General features: G+C 37.7%; 1 protein-coding gene across 1 annotated transcript in view; it reads right to left on the minus strand.

Annotated features, from left to right (window-relative positions):
• Positions 1–23,306, minus strand: part of PLCL1 (phospholipase C like 1 (inactive)) — a 437,313-nt gene that overhangs the window by 23,595 nt on the left and 390,412 nt on the right. The window lies entirely within an intron of this gene.

Here is a 23,306-nt window from a genome sequence, read left to right on the forward strand (position 1 = left end):
TGGAAGTTTCTTTACCAGGCTTTTACAATTCTCATGTTATGCTCGGTCTCCCCAGGGACTCTTCCACCACAGAGCACTGGACTTTGTTTTGAGGTCCAGCCAAGGCATTGATTAGGTATATGACTGCAAGAAGTCAGTTAACCTTTCTAAGCCCCAATTTTCTTATCTATAAATTGGGGGTAATAATACTTAAGCTACCTCTAGTTTAAGCATAGTTTGGGGGTTATTGTGAGGGAAATGTTTTGCAAATCTCATGTGCTATGAAACTGAAAGGTAGCATCATTATACGAAAAAACCCTTTTATGGAAGGTGACTCAGTGGATAAAGCACTGGGGCTGGAGTCAGGATGACTGGAGTTCAAACCTGGCCTTGGATACTTACTAGCTGTGTGACCCTGGGAAAGTCACTCAACCTTAAAGAAAAGGGCAAACCTTTCAAGTAGCTTTACCAAGAAACCCCCATGGACAGTGTGAGATTTAGAGTGCTACCAACCTGTTGAGAAAGATAATGCAGGGAAGCTCCGCCATGAGGAGAAAGCATGTGACTTGGAAACCATGTGACTTTAGCATCTGGAAGTTACTGCCTATTAATTGTGTCAATCAAAGTTACCAACCAATTAGCTTGGAGCTGTGTGTGTGTGTGTGTGTGTGTGTGTGTGTGTGTGTGGACATCCCTGTTTCCTCTTTCACAAGAGGTTCTGGGAGAAGTCCCTGAGGCAAGGCCTTTTCGGTTCCTGACCTCAGCTTGGTGGGTCAGATGCTGGGGTCTCTTAGAGATTGATGAAGTTTGATTTTTACCTCTCTCCTCACCAACTTCTGATGTACTTTAATAAATACTTAAAAGTCTAAACTCTTGCTAAAGCTTCTAATTTAAGGCAACCACTCATTAGATTTTAGATATCATAGCTAGAATTTTAGGCCTTTACAACAGTATGGTCCATGAGTTCACAAAGAGAAGACACAACTGAACAAAAACAACTTCACTTTATACAATAGACTTTCCTGGGATTTTGCACATAACTGTTTTGTTTTTTTTCAAATTATATTGTTTCAGTGATAAAAATTTCAAAGCTGGGTTATCTTCATTTCCAATGGAGTTTTAAATTTTACCAGTGTTAACATCTTTAAGTGCCTCTGCTCCTCAAAACTCCAACTGCCATTGCTTAGCTAGTTGATTGACTCTACAGCCTCCTGCTCAAGGAGTTAAGGGCCCACTAGTAATCATTTAAATGTAATGGGATAGTCACCATTTAAAAGAATCATTTATTCTTTTTTGGAATATAAATACTCCTTTTAAACTCCCTTATTCATCTCAGTAAATGTATATTTCCATGTATCAACTTACCAAAAACAACAAAGTATATTACATGTTTAGAGCTGAAATGGACTTTAAAGTAATTTAATTTGGCAATACTATTTTAGAGATGAGGAAACTGAGACTCTTACCCAAGATCACAGAGGCATTAAGTGGCAGTCCTAGGATTCAAACCCAAGTTTGTACCATGCAATTCCCTAGTTCCAAGTGGCCACAGCAGTCACTTCTAGTTTCTCCAAAATATAGTCTCTTTGGCTAGTTTACCTAAGTTGCCTTTCAACAGAGATTCCAGTTACAAGAAAGGAATAAATGCATCAAGAGGTGTTTCCAAAAGACAGTTATTCCCGAAAGGATCATTAAGACTGAAGGCACAAGATCTACCAGGTCTGAGTATGGGAGGACTCTGCTGGGAGAAAAGAATAACTCTCTGGCAAAAGACATTTTATTTTTAGTGCCAGACACACAATGAATTCTCAATAAATATTTCATGGTGACAGTGATGAAGATGATAATTCAAAAAGGAAGGAAGGAACCCAAGGACAAAGTTAAACAGATAACAGTAAAGATCACATAAAGCTATGCCAAACTTCAATCCCTGGGATTGTTAACAATCTCCATGGAATGCAGGAAGAGGAAGGTAAACCCACTGAGAAATGAGAAATCTTTCTTATTTCTTTTAGGAACTACCACCTGTACACAAAACCTCATTACACTGGTGCCATGGTTATATTTTAATCTAAATCATCTAAAAGATTAATTTTCCCTCATTCAAATTTCTACAAGTTGTTCAAAAAAAGGGGGGGGCAGGGAGGAGACATGCCCTTAATTGAGAAATGTGTTTTCTCCTCAGATGACAAAACTTAATTTGCTCTTTCAAAGAATTGGCTTGAACTACAAAAGTGATTGACTTTTGCTTGCTCTGATCTTGTTTCTCATGTGGAGAAACAAACCAAATCAAGTACATTTGGTTGTCAAAATCAATGAAAGTCCAAATCTAGCTGACCCACAAAAGGCATTGTAAAAAAAAAAAAAGGCATTGTCCTTATGACCAAATGAAATCTACTAATTTCTATAATACTTCCTACAGTTCAACTCTTGATGTCATATCCTGTGCTTCCAGTATACCAAAATAATAATAATAATGTCAGTAGTTATAAGCAGACATGGCCTTTGATTGCTTAGGATTTACTTTGGGGTATATTATTGTTTTTTAATTTAATTTTAATTTTCCAAATAATGAAAGCACTGTTTCTCAGTTAAGTATTACTGATCATGAGATCACTTCCTAAACTATTAACCTCAGCATGATATTGGCTTGTACTAAGTATTAATGTTTTGGACTAATTCAATAACTTCCTTATAATTAATAATGCATCAGAGATATACCTTCCCACCCCTACCCACCCACCCATCATGATAATCCAGTGGCAAATACTTAAGTGCCAGGCAGGGCTAGAGTTCTGCTAAGTCTGTAAAATTGAAGGATCATATTTTAAAGTCTTTGGTTGCCAGGAGGAAAAAAAAAAGCAATGAGGATATAATTATTCCACATGCGAGGACCTCAGGGTAGTTGCCCCTAGAGAAGAGGATTTTGGATAAATCCAAATTTTGCTTCAATCAGATTCATAATGGGACAGTCAAATAAGCAGGGCTAATGAACAGTTCAGAGGTTTCTATAAATAACCCTATAATCAGTTCCACATTTTCCCACATGAACTCTAGTAACACTGGCAATTTTGCCTAAGAATCAAATCAGGTGGGAGGAATGTGATCAGAAGCATTTGTGAAAAGAGTAGGATCAATAGGAATCATTTAGTCTATCACTTCTCTTTTTCCTCTCCCTCCCCACCCCCAAGAGACAGAAATGTAGCACCTCTAATGAAACTTGACTTCCTGATAATTCACAGCTTTTAGTGCAAGTGAGAGAACTGGTGTAACAGTAGAATGTGCATTGATGACCTACATGTGAGTTATCAGCTCTGATGCTTACTAGCTAGGTGAACCTGGGCAAGTCACTTTATCTCTGCAAATCAATTTCGTTACCCATAAAATAAGGATAATACTATTAGCCCTATTTATCTCCAAATAAATCCAGCAGATATTTATTAAGTGCCTACTAGGTGGGGGATTCAAAAACAAAAGGAAAAATCAGTCCTTTCCCTCAAACAGTTTGCAGTCTGCTGAGGGAATACAACATCTAAATAAAGCAATAAAGACATGGTAATTGAGTAAGAAAACTAACAACTGGGGGAATCAGGAAAGTCTTACTGTGAGAGGTGGTACATACACAGACTGTTATGAGAGCTACATGAATGAGGTGAGGAGGAAGTGCATTCCAGGCCAGGGGAGAAGACTGTCCAAGAACACATTCAGGAGAGGGAAGACTTAGTTTGAAAAACAACAAATAGAACATTTTGGCAAGATATGAAGCCTGGGATGGGTTGATGTAAGGAAATCACTTTGCAAACCTTAAAAGAATTGTATCGATGTGGGTTTCAAAATGTGAAAAGGTGGGTATTCAAAGAGGGTTATAAATTTAGAAATGGAAGGGGACTTAGAGGTACTCAGGCCTAATCCCCACATTTTATAGACAAATTGCTCAAGGTCACAGAATAAGGAAGCAGCAGAGTCAGGATTCAATCCTGAATCATCTTCCACTAATTTCATCTCTCTTTTCATTGTTGCTGAGCATGTATTTTTTTCAGAATAAATCTGAAGTCCCACTGGTGGCATATGTGTGTGTATACACATACACACATACATGTTTTAAGAGAGAATAACTGTCCACATATATGTATGTATACATGTGTGCACACATGCACACACACACACACACACACATAACCAAAAACTCTCCTTGGTGACCAAGATCCTACCTATCATTGTTATGTATAGTTATAGCCTTCCTTCCAGTGAGTATTATTATTAACAGGGTCACTACAATATTTGAACCAGAGAGTAGCCTTTGCACACTACACACACACACACACACAGAGTCACAGTCACAATACATTTTAGAGCATTCTTTTCAGTGACAGTCTTCCTCTCCCACACAAATCTTTTATTAAAAGAGGAAAGGAAGGAAGTTTCTGGCTTTCCCCCCAACCCCACCCCCTCCATTTTCAGACTACAACATGCTAAGTAGTCAATGAGCTGGCACTGTGGCTACACAATGTATATTGTTTAGAATCTTCAGTCCCTCTCATTTACTATTAATGTTTTGACATCATCTCCATTGAGACAGACAGATATTTAGGTTCAGAAAATTTATGCTTGAGGGAAAAAATTGCTGATCAGTCTCATTTTCAACAAACAATGTCAAAAGAGCTATTTTTGTATAAATTGTGTAATATGTTTTGTTATATTAGTATATAAATAAAAATCAATATATATTTCAAATTATCTATTATTCTTGAGAAAGTCAGGATTGAATACCTGGCTTTTGAGTCAAATGACCTGAGTACAAATCCAGGTTCTTCCTATTTCTGCCTTAGTTTCCTCATTTTTAAAATGAAGATGGACTAGATGATATAGATAACATAGATCATAGATAACTATAATCCTATAGAAATCAATGGATATTAGGCCAAGTTGATTTCAGTTTTCAATGTCTTATTACAACTTTAATACATTCTTTTTGGTGAAAGGATTCAATTAATTCACTGACATTAACAACTCACATTTACTCTTTTATTTGAACTTTAGAGAGAAAAAAAATGAAAGAACCAGGGAGAGAGAGAGAGAGAAAGAGAGAGAGAGAGAGAGAGAGAGAGAGAGAGAGAGAGAGAGAGAGAGAGAGAGAGAGAGAGGAGAAAACAGTGTGGGAGAGGGAAAAATAGGTGACAGTGGAAATGAAGGCAATCATATAACAGATTCCCTTTGTCATTTATAAGAATTCCAAATCAGTGTCATTCTATTTGTTTCATCATGGTAATGACTTTCTCCCTGTAGCTCCCTTGCTGCTGAACCACAAGCAGATGGGAGTTACAGAATATCCCCATTGAGTAAGTGGTACCTGTGAGCAATCTGGATTATAATCATTTTACCCTGAAACACACTGTAAAGCAACTTGAGAACTTTCCATCACTGAGTACAATTGACTCAAAAGCCCATTGAGAATAGTATCTTTTAAATAAACACAGCAGGAGTTTGACTATTCTTAGACCAGCCTTGTACTGGCAGAGAAAAGGCTTACAAACCTAATCATTAGGAGGCAGTATATACTCTTCTGCCTAAAGAAGTACTCTGTTCGGCTAGAAAGGCCCATGGTTCTCTTTGTTTCTAAAACCCTCAGCTTTGACCCAGTCATCTGATAACACCTGCCCAGTGATTCAATAGGTCAGAATTTCTGGTCCGAGGCCTATGGAAAGAAAAAAAAAGTCTCTCAAATACATCCCCTACCTCAAAACCAAAAACTAATAATCAAATCATATTTCAAATCATAGAGGAATATTCTACTTTTAAGGATCCCTCAAATGGTTGTAACTTTAAGACAAGGATCTGTTTTATACATCTTAATTATCATATATAGTTAATTATACTTGCTTAAACCACACCAAGAGTGCAGCAGAATTTTTACAATTGTTTCAGTGGTTAGGGTGCATCCCTTCAGAAGAGAACTTCAAAAAGGACTCCTCTTTGATTCCACGAACTTTTGAATTTGGGGCCTTGTATCCCCCACACCCAAGACTGCTCCTGGCATATAACATAGATGCTTAATGAATGGCTTGTTGAATTGAAAGTAATTGAATTGGTGTATCTTGTCTAGTGAGACCCAAGGTCATTGGCTCAGAACTACGATGAAGAAAATCAATTTCAATTAGGGAACATCCACACATGGAAAACAGTCATATTTCTTCTTCCCTACAGGGATCTATTCAAACCAGTCCCTTAGAGATGCAATCTCATGTCTTTGTGTTTTCCTGAATGTGCACATCATGGGTTTGCCTATTCCACAAGGTAGGCTCAAACTAATGGGGGAAAAACTACTGCTGATTAGGGGGTATGACTGCTCAGTTTCCAAAGTGACAGAGAAAAGAGGTTGTTCAAATATGAATTGATAACGATACTTTACATCTGCAAAATTTATGAAAAACCATGCATTAAGCACTTAATATATGTCAGGCACTGCTACGTGCTAATTCCTTACAGTTTACAAAGCCCTTCACATATATTATCTCAGTGGAGGCTCTCTAAAGTACTGTAAGGTAGGCATTATCACTGCCACTTTCAAGAAGAGAAAACTGGGCCTCAGAAAGATTAGGCATGCCCAAAATCACAAAGCTAGTGAGTGGCAAAGATAGGACTAAAATGTACATCTTCTAACCCTGAGACTAATGTCTTTTCTACTCTACTGCACTGTTACCTAAATTAAAAGGGGGCTGAGGGGCATGAGGATAAAGCTGGCATATTTTCACTTACACCATTTTCTTTTAGCCTTATCATGTCCATTCTAGGAAGCACTTGAAATAACACTTTCAAACACTTTCTCAAACTACAAAAGCCTTTGTAGGGATACTAAATATCCATGAGACAAAGTCTGCCCTGTGCCCCCTCCCCTACAATGTAAAATAAGACTTGGAAACAGCCTCCAAATTGGCAGCCAACTCCCCTAGCCTTTTTGATAGCTCTATTCATTAGGACTCTGCCACTTGTGAATTATTTAATAATCATTGTGAGATATGCTGCTTTTCCTCTGAAGGAAAAAGTGTATCTCAGAAAGAAGCTAAATTTAGTTTGAGTGGAAGAAAAGTAACGTAGTCTGTGCCTCCATAATCATGTCAACAGCCTGGCTTTTATCTCTGCCAGCCTCCTGGGCAGCACAGCTGGGGTTCGGCCACCAAAGGGGAAAAGGCAGAGAGGGAGTCACTGCCTATTTAGTGCTAAAAAGCATTTGAGACCCATTGCTCAAAGTTCCTTCTGTCATTGAAACAAGAGCAATTCAGAAAGAGCATGTTTTAAATTAGTTACACAATTACAATAGGTACATCCATTTTACACTTATATTAATTATAATGATCTCTGCTCAGTTCTTTACTAGCCCTTGTAACCTTGGACAAGTCGATTAGCATTCCTGATCCCATGTTTCCACCTCTGTAAAATGAGAAGATGGGACTCTGTGACTCCAAAGATCCTTTTTCATTCTCACAGCCTATAATTCTATGTTCATTCCTCCCCCCTACCCGCGCTTGTTATTTTATTTCATTTGGTTTGGACCTGTAAAAAAGCAGTCCACTGATGCAGATCTCCAACTCATCTGTAACTTAACTTCTTAGAGAATTGCTTGGGGCAAGGAGAGGTGAAATGTTTGACAATGGTCTTACATGCAAGATTTGAAGCCAGGCAAACCCAGGTCTTACTTATCCCAAGGATAATTGTTTCTATGCCATGCCAGGTATTCTCAGACTTTTTTGGTTTCAGGACCCCTTTGCACTATTAGAAACTGTTGAGGCCCCCAAAGAGCTTTTGTTTATGTGGGTTATATCTATCAATATTTACTGTGCTATAAATAAAACTGATAAAAATTTAAAATTGCTATTTATTAATTCCTTTTTGAATAACAATAATAAATCCATTACATGTTGATATAAATAATATATTTTATGACACGTAACTATAGGTTCTAAAATAAAAAATAGTCAGAAAATGTCATTTTTATCATATTTTTATAAAAATCTAATATCGTGCTTAAAAGACAACTAAATTCTCATAACTGTTTCTGTATTCAACCTGTTGTGATGTTAATTTGGTTGGAGTATATGATGAAAAACCAGCCTCACAAATATACATAGTTGGAAAAGGGAGGAGCATTTTAATAGGCAAATAAAATCTTATTATTATAACAAAAAGAGTTTTAGCTTGTGGATCCCAGGAAAGCATTTTAAGGACATTCCAGAAGTTTACAGACCATATTTTGAGAACCACTGCACTATGCCATGCTTTCTGTCACTTAACTTTCTTGCCCTTAACACAAACTAACTTTTAATATTATAAAATATCCTTCCCTACTTTCTCCTCCATAAGGTTTCAAATTACATTTATAGATGTACATAATAATAAAATGATGCTATATTATTTTCTATAAACTAGTTAATTAATTCCATTCATAATTTAATATTTAAATTTTTATGCAATTAACAATTATCTTGTTTAAATTTAATGCACTAATAAACTATCTCTAATACTCATGAGTGACTAATGAAATAAAGGCTTCAGTAATTTTGGAAAATAATATATTTCATTTTGAGAGGTTCTAACATAGACTAAAGTTATACTATTTATAACAGTAGACTAAAGTTATACTACTGTAGTAGCATCCTGGTAGGCCTGGGTCCAGTTAGGGATGCTCTGATTCTGAAGGGGACACTATGAACATGGAGAAATACAGTTGATCTGCTTGCTGGGGTCAGTTAGAGATTACTCTTTCTTTGGAGAAGGAAAGTAGTTGATTAACCAGGTAGTGGTTGGTCAAACAGATAATAAAACAGACATGTCAGGGACACCCAGAAAGCTGGGTACCTTGAATTTGTGACATGAGCTTAGTTGGGAGCCAGTCGTGTTTGCTATGTGATTAGGATCAGGTAGTGACAATAATCTCAAGTTAGAAATGCTGAATTTTTATTATTCATATACCCAAATAGCTAACATAATTTTCCAAATAGCTGTAACTTTTCAGTCCTAAGTCTCTCCCCCAACCCCAACCAGTCCCTTCTCTCCTCTATAAAATTGTCATCTTCTTCTTTGTTCTGGGAGTCGAAGTTAGACTTCTTCTCCCAGCCATACCTGTATATGCTGACTGATTAGGGAACATGCCATAAACCTGTTCCTCCCCAGGAGTTGAAGTCTAGGCTTCTTCTCCTGGCCATCCCTCTGTATGCCAAATAATAAAAAGTTTTATTTAAATTTTGATTGGATCATGTGGGCGAGTAATTCTTTGAAAGAGGAATATTTTCAGAACCAATTTCACAGTAATGCTATGATGCCTCACTGTATTGCAAATATGGCCTTGTGTTCTTGAAGGCTGGGTCAATGGAACATAAATTCCATTGGGATGCTATCATTCAATTTAAACAAACATGCCCCCCAGAAAGGATTGGTGTGTGGGAATGACATGTACCATGGTTGTGTTGTCTAAAGATCAGCCTCATCACTAGGACGGTTACAAAAAAGATTAATAACACTTTGGCTGCAACAACTCATGAAGACTATCTTCTAAGGCACAGAGCAGTTGGAGGACCCATAATAATCACATCACAGATCTTTTGACTCATGGAAGAGGTTTTCCAACCATACTTTAATCTAAATGAATGACAGACATCTAGAAATTAAAAAACTAAGGATGTAGACATGAAGTCAAAGTCAAAGACATTTATTACCAATAAGGTGGTGATCAAATAAATCTTTTCCTTACCAAATACCACAGTGAGAGGAGAGAGAGGGTGAGAGGAGCTTTTTCTTCACCAGTGAATATAATAGACCATAGGGAGAAGCCATGTTTTCTTTTAACTACATATACATTATAGTTACCAAAATATGTCTAGTTAGCTAAATACTAAGCACACAGTGCCCTCTCTCTAAACTCATGAGAAAAGCCATGGTATCTCCAAGAAATCATGTGTAGATACCACACTTTCCAAATGAGCATATTTTCAACCCCAGTAGCTAATAATAATATTGATGATGACATTGTCCTTTGCATATAAAATTATTACTGACCCAAGTCATTGGAATATGAGATTCTTTATTCTTATAGTAATAAAAATAGCAAATAAGTACATAGCACTTTACAGTTTACGAAGTGCTATATATATGGTATCTTGTTTGATCCTTGCAATAATCATATGACATAGGTGCTATTATTATTCATCCTCATTTTATAGATGAGGAAGCTGAGCCTGAGAAAAAAGTTAAGTTACCTGGGAGTAATTGTCTGAGGCAGGATTCAAGCTTAGGGCTTTCCCACTCAATGTCCAGTACTCTATCCACTACACCACCTAACTGCCTTCTATGACTTATGATGACAAGACAACTAATTAGGTTTATGCATGTAGTCTGTGGTGATAGAAAGAAGGGAAACTAAGTGGCTTATATGGACTTAAACCCATTACCAGAATTCTTTTCTACTAAACTGAGCTAACCAGTCCCTTTTAGCAGGCTAAATAGTATCTAAATTGGCACCTCAGCACCAATTGAATAAGAGTTGATTGAGAAAATAATGTATAAGAGGCAGCATGATATAGTAGAAAGATTGATGGTTTTAGAGGTGGAAGATGTGTTTGACCTCTTAATTTCTCTGTGCCTCAATGTCCTATTCTATAAAATAAAGGGAAGAGGAATGAAGCGGGTCTGCAAGGTTCCATCCACCTTGAAATCTATGATGCTAAGGTCTGAAGTAAAAAATAAAAGAAAATAAAATACATAAAATAAAAGCTAGCATTTCATTTATACATGCTATCAAGAACAATTACAGACCAAAAATCCATTCCAATCAGATTTTATTAGTATTTGGACTTTCCACAAAGGAATGGTTCTAAGAAAATACATAAAGACTGGCATAGTGTAAATCAATTCACTATTGACATAAAACTGTTTGGGACATATTAAAGATTACCTAGTACTATGTATTGCAAACTAAAATGTTCCAGAAGAAAAAAAGAAAGATTATGAAAAGACACTTGGTACATAAGCTGCAGTGTTTAGAAAACTGCAATCTGAATTTCACAGGTAGGGCGACTTCTCTGTGAAATACAAAATCAATTGAAACACTTCCTTGACTATGACCATCAATTCAGTTAAATTTGAACAGCATCACAGTACTGACAGAGAAGGCCAGAAAAGCTACTATATTGGCAAAGGAACATTGAGATGAAAACATGAAAAGAACAGTTGTCGAAGAGAAGAAAGCATTGAGTAATGATAACCAATAGTTATGCTACAATAGTAGAAGAGGGGTGGATAGCAATCAGAACAATACAAAATCATAGACCCTCAAGGTTAGAAGTCTAGTCCGACTCTTGCCCAACCAAGAATACATTCTACAACACCCCCTGTAAATGTTTCATCTAGCCCAATGAGAGCAACTTCAAAAAGAAACTGGGGAAGGGAGGTCACTAATCCATATATAAGGATCCCTGAGGGCTGCATATTGCCTTAGTTTTCAAATGTGATTGTTTCTTTTATATGTTTTTTCCCAATTACATTTTAATCTGGTTCAGGATGCACTAAGGAAATCACACCATTGTTTGACCCCTCTAATCTAGCCTTTGCTAAAAATCCTATAGTGGTAGGAAATTAACTTTTTTTCTCTAGGCAGGAGAAAGGCAGCCTTAGAAAAGGAATAAACAAATAATAATTTTAAAAGTTGATACACATAACAAATTTGTTGAAGAACATACAGAGAAAGGGAAACATACTTAAGGAAAAAGTGACCAAATTTTGAAAGTAATTGATGAGACAGTAAGAGAAAAAGAGAAGCACCAAAGGTTTCCAGAACCTTAGGTAATTTGCTCCAAACAAGCCACAGAGTGAAACAGAGAAGGAAAGGAGCCCCACTTACCCCAAGTATATTATTTTATATACAAGGCATTTGAAACAGCATCTTACATGACCTAGGAAAAAATTCTTCCTTAACTCTTCAATTCCTATCATTCCCAGCCTTCCCAAGGCTAATTAATATTAATAATAATAAAGCTTTTATCTCACTTTAAGGTTTGCACGGCACTCTACATATGTATTTGTTACACATACATCACATATTCCTCACAACAACATTGTGAGTTAATTACTAGAGGTATTATTATGCTCATTTTCTAGATGAAAAAAACAAAAACAAAAACAAGGCCCATAGTTGCACAGCTAAGGAGAATCAGAGGTGAGATTTCCATCAAAGTCTCTTCTAACTCCAAGCCCAGCTCTACTCCCACTCTAAAATAATGTTTCTCAATAGAGAGAAACTGAAAAGCATTTAAGATTTTATGTCCAAGAATGTTTCTCTCTACTCTTCTTCATCTCCCTTCTTTGTTCCAAGAGACCTGGATATTTCATCAGTTACAAATCCTATCTTCTCACCCCCTTATATTGTTAACAACCCCTCTTTTTGTGTCATGATCCCTTTGGAAGTCTGGCTAAGTATATGGACCCCTTATCAAAATAATGTTTTTGGAAGCATAAAATAAAATGCACAGCATTACAATGGGAGCTCATTATGTCGAAATAGTTTATCAAAATATTATTTTAAAAACTAGTTCACAGATCCCAGGATTAAGAACATCCTCCTGGAGAAGTGAAGTTTGCAAATCAAAGAAAGTTTTAAGCTTAATCTTATCTTCCTCTCTCTGATGGAGGAGAAAAGAGTTGTGAGGTAAGAGCTGGAGTTATAAAGGAAATATAGTAATGATGGGGACAGCTAGGTGACGCACTGGATCGAGTGCTAGGGCTGGAATCAGAAAGATCTGAGTTCAAATCCAGCCTCAAAAAATAGCCATATGATCCTGGGCCAGTCACTTAACCATGTTTGCTTCAGTTTCTTCATCTGTAAAATGAGCTGGAAAAGGAAATAGCAAACCACTCCAGTATCTTTGACAAAGAAACCCAAAACTGGGTGACGAAAAGTCAAGACATGACTGAAAACAACTGAACAACAACAACCAACAACAGCATAGTAATGATGAGATGGAGGAAAAGGGGAAAATGCCCTTTTCAAATTTTTTAGCATTGGGACATAGTTTTTTATTGTAAAGTGCCTAGCATAGTGTGTGGCACCTAGTAAGCACTGTACAGCTATTATTATAACTATTATGATAATATTTATTCATATCATGCTTTGTGATTTCATCCTATAGGGAACTTCTGGTGGAAAAAAAATTCCTTTTACACAGTGCAGATTAACAAGTGTTCCACAACTTCCAGTCATGGAGAGTTGCCAGAGGCACTGGAAGGTTAAGGGTATTTATTTAGGATCACAGTCCAACATATCCAAGATGGATCTGATGTCATCCCAAACCAGTCTCTAGCCCACTAATACCATGCTGCCTGTCTTCCTACCAACAGGAAGACGGTTTTTTTTTTCTGTTTTTTTTTTTGTGTGTGTGTGAGGCAATTGGGGTTAAGTGACTTGCCCAGGGTCACACAGCTAGTAAGTGTTAAGTGTCTGAGGCCAGATTTGAACTCAGGTACTCCTGAATCCAGGGCCAGTGCTCTATCCACTGTGTCACCTAGCTGCCCCTAGGAAGACAGGTTTAAGGTCCACAAAACACTTGCCATATATTTGAGCCATACAAAAGGCAGTGAGGATGGAAGTTACAGGTATCATTCTCCTCATTTTACAGATGAGAAAACTGAGGTTAAATGAGTTGTCCATGGTCATATAACTACTAGATATTAGGGATAGGGTACAAACTCATGATTCCTCCTCTTCTATTATGAAGCCTTTAATGAACTGGTTGCAACTGCTGTTTCTCTGCACTCCCCCCCACCCTCCAACAGAAAAGGATCTCTCCCTTCTCGTATTTTTATAGCACTTTGCCGTTCTCACATTATGCCTTGTATAATCTTTATGTATGTATGTTTTATTCTCTTCTCCCTTCCAGATAACTCATTTGTGATCTGGGTTATAGTTTATCTTTGTATCCCCAGAGAAAAATGTACCTGTTGTATCTACCATAGTGTTTTACTTGGAGTAGGTACTTATAACCAAATTGTTTAAGGAGAGGAAACTTGAAGTCCTGACATGGAATATAAAAGATAGGAAAGCTTTAGGACTCTCCTAGTAGAAGCTATCCCAGAACCATTTAATAATCTTGCTGTTTCTGTTTGGTTGTTTTGCAGAGAGAGGGAAAGTCCTGCACCCACTTACATGTGAATGGATGCCCACTACTGCCAGATGAACTTAGGGTTGTTTTTATAGTGCCCCTTTAAAGACAGACATCAGATCTCATTTTATCCCCCTGAGCATGGGACTGCTCCCTCCTGTCCTGCTCTCTCCCTAGTGCTGCCTCACCTCCTCTCATTTCTTCCATTTTTTCTATTAATATTTCATCTTTCAACAAAATCATGGACCATTAGAGTAGAATGCTATTTATGGGTCAACTCCCTCATTCTGTAGATGGGCAAACTAAGGCCTTAGGGGTTTTTTTGGTTGCTGTTTTTTTTTTTACTTTTATTTATTTATTTTTTTTATTTTGTTGAGGCAATTGGGCTTAAGTTACTTGCCCAGGGTCACACAGCTAGTAAGTGTTAAGTGTCTGAGACTGGAATTGAACTCAGATCCTCCTGAATCCAGGGCCAGTGCTCCATCCACTGCACCACCTAGCTGCCCCAGGCCTTAGGTTTAAAGTTTTTGATACTGATCTGAATGAAGCTTAAACACATATATGACACTGAAGGCCTAAAGAGGAATATGCTACATTAGGAAATAAAAAATAATAATTCTGGATCATACTGTCTAGTCTTTATTAAAGTACTGTAGCCATTTCAGGACCTGTAGCTAACCAGCCCATAGAGAACCTTTCAAGAGAGACAAAAGATTATCATCAAATTTCAAAGAAAGACATTCCAAAAGTTTAAAGACTCTAAGGTTGTTCAGGCTGGAACAAGGAAAACAGTGGCAATTTACTGATATGGAGAGTGTCTTAGAGTAGAACTCAGAGACATGCTGATTTTGTGACCCCGGCAAGCCATCTAACCCCTCTAATAATCTAGTTCCACATTTGTAAATGGGTGTGACAATGATACCTTCCCCACAAGTTAGTTGGGAGGAGCAAATGAGATAAAGTACTTTGCACAGCATAAAGTCCTATGTAAGTGATATTATTTTTTTAAAGTTTTTAAAGGATCCACACAATGCATAACAATTAGCTTTTCTCAGTCTCCTCTCTTCTCTCTTATGCCATGAAATAAGGAATGAAAATTTGATTCCCAGTCAGAGACCCCTGAAGAGTAGAAGGTCATGTGAATGCCTGGATGAGATAAGACATTTGATGTCTTTGGAAGTCTGACAGAGAATTACAGGGAAGATGAGAGAATCGGGGGTTGTATCACATAGAATTTTCCATTAAATTGCAAGCTCCTCGAGGGCAGGGGCTCTCTTTTTTCTCTTTCTGTATCCCCAGCACTTAGCACAGTACCTAGCATATAGCAGGCACTTCATAAATGTTGATTGATTGGGAGCTAGAGGCCTTCAGTAGTATCCCAACTCTACTGACTTTGGGACGGTCCTTTCTCCTCTTCCTCTCTCTTCATTTCAGTTTCCATATATGTTAAATGAGGGAGAAGGGAAAGGAGTTTACCCATCACAAATCACTTGATCCTTTTCATTGCTTTAATGTCTCCCAGCAGAAGGCTGATAGTGTAGAGATGATCCAGTTGGATCCCTTCATTATACAAAAGAGAATACTGCAGCCCCAGGGAGGCTTGGTGATTTAAACAGAGGACATGGCTAACACATAGAAGAGGGAAGATTTGAACTCCAGCTCTTTCCACTATACTATGACTGCCTAATATAAAAGCTTTTTATAATCACCCATTACAAATATTTTATGTTATACACATGTGTCTTTTAATTAGAAGAAATGTTCCTTTATGTCAGGAACCACTGATTCCTAGAATGCCTAATCCCTTGAAAACTTGTTTGTTGGGACTTTTTCAGTCTTCACATACCTTACTTCCCAACTTTTAGATCTGTGACATTGGCCTCCTGGCTGTTCCATGAACAAGTCATTCCATCTCTTAATGCCAGGCATTTTCTCTCTGTCTATCCTCCATTCCTGGAATGTTCTCCCTCTTTTTTTTTTTTTTTTTGCGGGGCAATGGGGGTTAAGTGACTTGCCCAGGGTCACACAGCTAGTAAGTGTCAAGTGTCTGAGGCCGGATTTGAACTCAGGTCCTCAGGGCCGGTGCTTTATCCAGTGCGCCACCTAGCCGCCCCCATGTTCTCCCTCTTCTATTCCAACCACTGATTTCCCTGGTTTCCTTAGAGTCCCAACTAAAATCTACCTGCTATGAGAAACTTTTCCCAACTCTTCTTAATTCTAGTACTTTCCCTCTGTTAATTATTTCCTATTTATCCTGTATATATCTTGCTTTATATATATCTGCTTGGATGTAGTCTCTCCAATTAGATTGTGAGCTCCTTGAGGGCAGGAACTGTGTTTTGCCTCTTTTTGTATCTCCATTGCTCAACACTGTGCCTAGCATATAATAGGTTCTTAATAAATATTGATTGATTGATTGAGGAATTAAAATCTTAGAGTAAAGTAAATAAAATGAAGTAGCAGTTAAAATAAACAAAAATTTAGAAGTGGAAGAGATAGTACTTACACAATTGAGCCCTGATTTATTTGTTCTGACCTCACTGACCTCACTAAAATCCAACCAAATAAGCAATTGTTTCATATTTTTAATTACATTCATACTAACATAAGTTCCTGGAATATAGAGACCACTTAAGAAATAATTGTTGATGAATGAATTGATTGATTGGGAGGTGGGTTAGAAAGATAAAGATATTTCATCTATATGCTACACATAAATCAAAAGAGAATGGCTGGTTTTGTTTTTGTTCTTGTTTTTTTATCTTACACACCAGAAAATAGCATATTATGGATCAAGAGTCCTTACTGTGATTTTTAAAATTTCATTATTATGACTAAAATCTAATATGTGGTCACCTTAAATTAGAAGCTTATAGCACTAGTCTTTGGGCATTAAGCATTTATTAAAGTATATTAGAAGTTAGAAAAAGAGAGAAGAAGAACACACGGAGTTCAAAAAGAAAAAGCCTAGCTACCCTGGCCCTGCAGCCACCACTGCAACCTCCAGTTGAAAGGAAGGATTCCCCCTTTCTCTGAGAGCAGAAGCTCCCTTTGGGACTGCAAGAGGGGCGGTCCCCACACACAGCTCCAAGCTAATTGGCTGGTACCATTGATTGACATGATTTACAGGCAGTTCTATGAATATATATAACTTCTAGATACTAATCACATGCTTTCTCCTCAGGGTGGTACTGCCCTGGTTCTCACAATGTCTTTCTCAGCAGGGGGGTGGCACCCTGATTCTCACACTGTCCCCTGTGCTTCATGAAGAAACATCATTTCCTCACATGAAGTAATAATATTACAGATACTTATGACTAACAAAGTAAAGGGAATGAAAAGAGAAAAAAAGAAATTGAGCGATACATTAACAAAGGCTAAAGGGGGCACTTCCCTTTTAGCAGGTGGACATTACAAACAGAGAAAAACTAAAGGGGGAATGAATTCCCCTTTAGTAGGTGGACATTATAAACAGTGTATGCAATGGGGAAAAGGAAAACAGGAAATTGTCCATTCAAGTCTTTGGAAGTCTTTTCTCAGATGATTCTTGGGATGTCCTCTGGGTGTAGTTGTGGAATGAAACTCTTTCAGGTGTGGATGCTGATGATTAAGACTAGTAAATCTCAGCTGTAGAGTTTTGGGTGTGACTGTAAAGTCCTTCATGTGTTTCAGACACTGGTAATCAGCTTGGAAATTTTCCTACAAAATTGAGCTTAACACAACCTTAAATAGCTTTGCCAATAACCAAATCAATGAGAGTTCTCAAAAATGTGTCTAAGGAAATTCATAATCTTTTAGAGATTTTACAATTATTGTCCAGTTGTTAAACATGAAACATTCCCTAAAACTTAATATTATTACACTATTACCTGTGGAGAATAAATTAAGAAGACAATTATGATATTAATTTAGAAAAAAAATGTTTATCTTTGTTTCATCATTTTTTGCATCATCTGCCTAATTATCCTCATGCCATTATGAGAAATTAAAGGATCTAATATAATTGGTAGCAGATGTCAAGGTCAAATCCAACATTGTATTTATCATGATATAAGGGCCAAATTTAATATGGTGAGAGTTAATTGGGTGACTTGCCATAATATTGGGGTTCAGAAAATAATGAGGGACCTCTAGGTCCAAAGTTTCCTCTTTTCCAAACTGCCTTTTTTAGTTTTTTCTCCCAGGATAATAAGAAATGAGATTAACAGCTTCTTTTCCACAAACAAATCAGGTTTTATTAATGGGAATAAAATATATAACAAAGGTAAAGTTAATAAAGCCAGGGACAAGGGAATAGAGGAAGAGAAAAATGGATAAGCTCCTTGGCTCTAGCAAAGACTCATTCAATCCCCAAACGTGCTTCCAACTCAGCTAATTCAAAGAGCTGGCCTCATTTCTATTAACTCACCACCTGGGGTCCGTAGTTTCTATGGGAGTCAGCTGTGCAGCTACTCTCCAATCCACTCTCAAAGCTCACAAACAGGAAAAGAGAGAGCTCCTCTGAGTGAGCATTCTCTTTTCTACTTTTTCTCTCCCTCCCCAAAAAGGGAGGTCCTGCAAGTTGCATGGCTGAGAGTGGTCCCCCTGCTGACATCAGCAATATATGTCACTCAGGGCAGACCAGATGTGGCTTATATCTAATCATTCCCAAGTAGGTACTTAGTTAGTTTCGCATTCTCACCCAATTCAAATAATACTAAATCAATCAGATGGGACTCCTGGGTGTCTGCCAAATTCCATTATTTTATCACAATGACATCTGAGATAATTATGGAGTTACCACAAAAGAAAGAGAGGGGAAACTGAGTCAGGCTTAATAAGATGCATAGGATTGAGATGTCCAAGACATCAGGCATATTAGAGGGGGAATAGAAGTCAGGTGTGGAATGAGATGGCATAGCCCAGCTTTCCAGTGCCATGTGGGGGGAAAATTAAACCAAGAGAATGCAACCTCAACTCTTGCCAATAGCCATTCTCTCGGGCTTTCCCAAGGCAGTGCAGTATCTGGACTTCGTGCGTGTCTCCCCTTTTGTGACAGTTGAATGTCTGCTCTTGTATGTATTCCTCTTATGATTGGCTGGAATCTTGGACAACTGGCATCTGGTAACTCAGAATGAAGGCAATCAATGTCTTAAATGGTAAATTCCCATAATTCAAATCTCAGAAGTGTTTAAAAATTGAGGATAATGATGACCACAAAAAAAAAAAAGTGAATGTGCCTTGACTCACATTACCAAGAATTTAGAAAACTGAAAATATAAATTCTTCCATAGAAGAGAATGCTGTTGAGGTAATTGTTTCATTATTCCAAGATGCCATCTATTCTACACAAATGTCACTCAACCACTGTCACTAAAACTCATGAATAAAGCCTGTTAGTTTTTCACCATCCCTTACTTCAGTCTCTAATAAACACCTTCTTCCTTTCTTTTTTTATAAAAATTCCAAAAATATATTCCCCATTATTATTTTTCCATCTGTACTTAAATCTTTCCCAGTCTCCTAAAAATGGATGTCATCTGTCAAGCCACTAAAACTTAATGGTGATGGAATTTTGAGCCCTTAAAACAAATAAAAGAATGACCTAGAAAAACCTATTCCAGAATCTCTCTAGAATAGTGTTTTCAGGGTCTATTCTTGACATCATGTTATAGGCGAGACTACCTTAACTCAATTTCATTCTGGAGGGGGGGAAAAATAGCATTTTCTCCTGGACATCATGAATTTCTATGTCTCTCTGCTAAGAGTAGATGCCAAAACCTTTCCAAGACCCCAGGTCCTCTTCTAAATTTAATTCCCATTTCCCCAAGAGGGATAGATAAGCAAGGGAAGTTGTAGAATCCCTTTCAGCAGAGGTCTTTTAAAATAGGAGAGATTTTGTTAGATTTAAAATCATGCTAACAACCAGAACAAAGCTATTACTGAAGAACATCATTAAGAAAAGACAGACAGATGTAGCTGCTAATAAGTGAGGGTGGAATAGGTACGGGTGTCTGAATCACTTTGGCATGTGGTATATGCATACCACAAAGTAGACAGAATGGCTTTTTCCAGAGCATGTATATCCTATACTTAGCAAGAAGTGGAGGTGGGGTAGAGGTCAGAAGGAGAATAAAAATTGGCTACTACAATCCAGCCACACTGGCCTCCTTGTAGTTCTGCAAATTTAACACTTCATCTCTCTTCTCTATGTTTTATATGTGTCATCCCCAAATGCCTGGGATGCTCTGCCTCCTCACACCTGGTTTTTCTGGCTTTTTTTCAATACTCAGCTCAAATCCCACTTTCTGTCAGAGGACTTTCTCAGTTCTATCCCTTCCACTCCTGCTCCCAACTGCTAATGCCTTCCCTTTTCAGATTGCTTTCACCTACTCTGTTTATATCTTGTATGTACCTAATTATCTACATGTTGTCTCTCCCATTAGAATTGTAAGCACCTTGAAGTCAGGAACTGTTGTGTGTTTTTTTCCATTTCTTTGTATCACTAGTGCCACAGAGTACTTGCTGAATAAATTACTGCTGAATAAATGACAACCATTGTCATGTGGAAAAACACAAAAATCTCCTTTTGAATTTGATTATTTGATAATTACCCCATGCCCAGAGCTGTAAGGCTAATAAGCAAAGTGGGCATTCAGTTTTTTTTTTCATCTCTCTATCTCCTTTTTTTAAATCATCCTACATCTTTTACCAGCCTCTTTCCCATTGATTAATATCACATCAGTGGGACATCTAAACAAGAAAATTCTATTTTTAACTAAAGATATTCATCCAAATAAATAATTGAAATGAGAGAAATTTTCTACATTATTTTTATTTTTAAGATCCAGCCCTCTTTCTTGTAGGTCTGGGTTCTCTGGGGCTACACTGACTTGTAAAGATGAAACTCTTTCTCTTCCCTTACCTAGGCAGCTAGGGTAGCACAGCTGGACTTAAAGTTAGAGCCCTGGGCTTAAAGTTCAGGAAGACCCAAGTTCAAATTTAGCCTCATAAATGTATTAGCTATATAACCTTGGGCAAGTCACTTAATTTCTATCTGCTTCAGTTTTCTCAATGGCAAAATGGAGATAATAATAGCACCTACCTCCCAAGATTGTTGTGAGGATCAAATGAGATAATATTTATAAAGCATTTCCCATAGTGCTTTGCCCCTAGCAGGAATTTAATACATGCATGTATCTGTTATGGGAATGCAGTGGGACCCCAAGAAACCTAAAGATCCCAACCCCCCAAGACCAAGGGAAAAACAGCCCACTCTCCCATCTCAGGTATGAGGTGTAGCAGGACATGACCCCAGTATGTTGATAAGCAATATCAAGGTCTTCAAGATGATAGACAAGATATGGATGGGTGCTGCATATCTTACTATTCTAAAATCCCCTCCCAGTTCTTTGTAATGCCCTTTCCTCCCTTTTGTTTTGTAAAGATACAAAAGACCCTATTTTCTCTTACTCCTGTGGGACAGTCATCAAGGTGGTCTATTCCCTGCCATGTAGCCTCCAGTTGAGCCTCCAGGTTATTCTAGTGAGCTAGCTGTCCCCACCCCCCCCCCATCCAAGTCACAAGTCCCCCCAAACATATCAATCCCTTTCTCATTTTTATAGCCCCTCCTTAAACCAAACACAAGTACGATGGATAAACAAGAGAACTTGTAGAACTTCTTTCTTTAGAGGTCCATAGAACCCCCTAGGCCTTACTGAGCAACTCCATTATCAATTCAATCCAATATTTATTAAGCACTTACTATAAGCAAGGTACTTACTATGCTAGGCACTGGTGATACAAATACTAACTACAACAAGGTCTCCACTCTCGAAGCTTATGTCTCAAGTGGAATTAGATTGGACATGAGAAAACATGGTGGTGTAGTTTAAATTACTTGTATTTGTTTGAACCTTAACCTGGAGCCACCTACTAAAGCATTTTGCTCAAAGAACAAGGTAGATGCTTCTCAGGCTGCAAATTTTTGTTTTGGTGCTTTGTGTCCTCATCTGAAAACTAAGGAGGATAGACTAGATGACCTCTAAGGTTCTTTTTCTGCTCTAGATCTCTGATCCTATGAATGGCTCTAAGAACTAACCCAATCAAGCAGCAAGTCCCAGGACTTGGGGGGTGGTGGGTGGGAGGAGGTAGGAAAGAGAAGAGAAACCTGCAAAATCTGGTCAAATTGTTTTGTTCTTAATGTGACTGAAAAGTACAACAGGTGAATTCTGTTAAAATATAATCTGAATATTTGGGGCACCTTAATTAAACTTAATAAACATTTCAGTAAACATTTATTAAGCACCTATTATGTGCCATGCACCGTGCTAAGCACTGAATATACAAAAAGAGGCAAAAGACAGTCTCTGCCCTCAAGGAGTTTACAATCTAATGGGGAAGACATTGTGCAAATAAAGATACCCAAGCAATCTATATATAAGATAAATAGCAAATAATAAAATGTGGGAACTCGTTGGAATTAAGAGGAATTAGGGAAGGCTTGCCTTAGAAGCTTGGGTTTTAATTGAGACTTAGAGAAGCCAGGGAGGTTAGTAGTCAGAGCATTCCAGTCTTTAGGGACAGCCAGAGAAAATGACTGGAGCTGAGGAATGGAGCGTCTTGTTTGTGAAACAACCAGGAGGCCAGTGTCACTGGATCAAAGAGTGCGTGCGGGGCAGTAAGGTGTAAAAGAACTGGAAAGATAGGAGGGAGCTAGGTTATAAAGGGCTTTGAAGGCCAAACAGCATCTTATATTTGCTCCTGGAAGTCATAAGAAGCTACTGAGCTTTACTGGGGCAAAGCTGAGAGTGAAGAGAGGGGTCCTCAGACCTGCGAGCAGCAAATCTGTAATTACTTTTTTAAAAAATGTTAATGGCCTTACACATGTGGCTATAACCTCATAGGGAAAGAGAAATAATTTTACACTATCTTACCACTGCATAGAAAATCGGTCTCTGGGCCCTTCTCTCCACTGTAACAGTGTTTTCAAGCTCTCTGCCCCCAACATGAGAAAGGATGAAGTGTTGAGAAAAGACTTTACTGCTTAAGCAGCAACTAAAAGTCTGTGTGTAGGCCAAAAATTGGGTAGAAGTAGAATCAAAGAAAACATTGACTTATACTGGCTTGTGCAGAAATTTATTTTTAAACTGCTTCATTTATTTTTGCATAAGAGGAAGAGTTCCAAATTTCAGGACTAAGGCA

Source organism: Dromiciops gliroides, chromosome 3 (assembly GCF_019393635.1).
Source record: "Dromiciops gliroides isolate mDroGli1 chromosome 3, mDroGli1.pri, whole genome shotgun sequence".
Taxonomy (NCBI): Eukaryota; Metazoa; Chordata; class Mammalia; order Microbiotheria; family Microbiotheriidae; genus Dromiciops; species Dromiciops gliroides.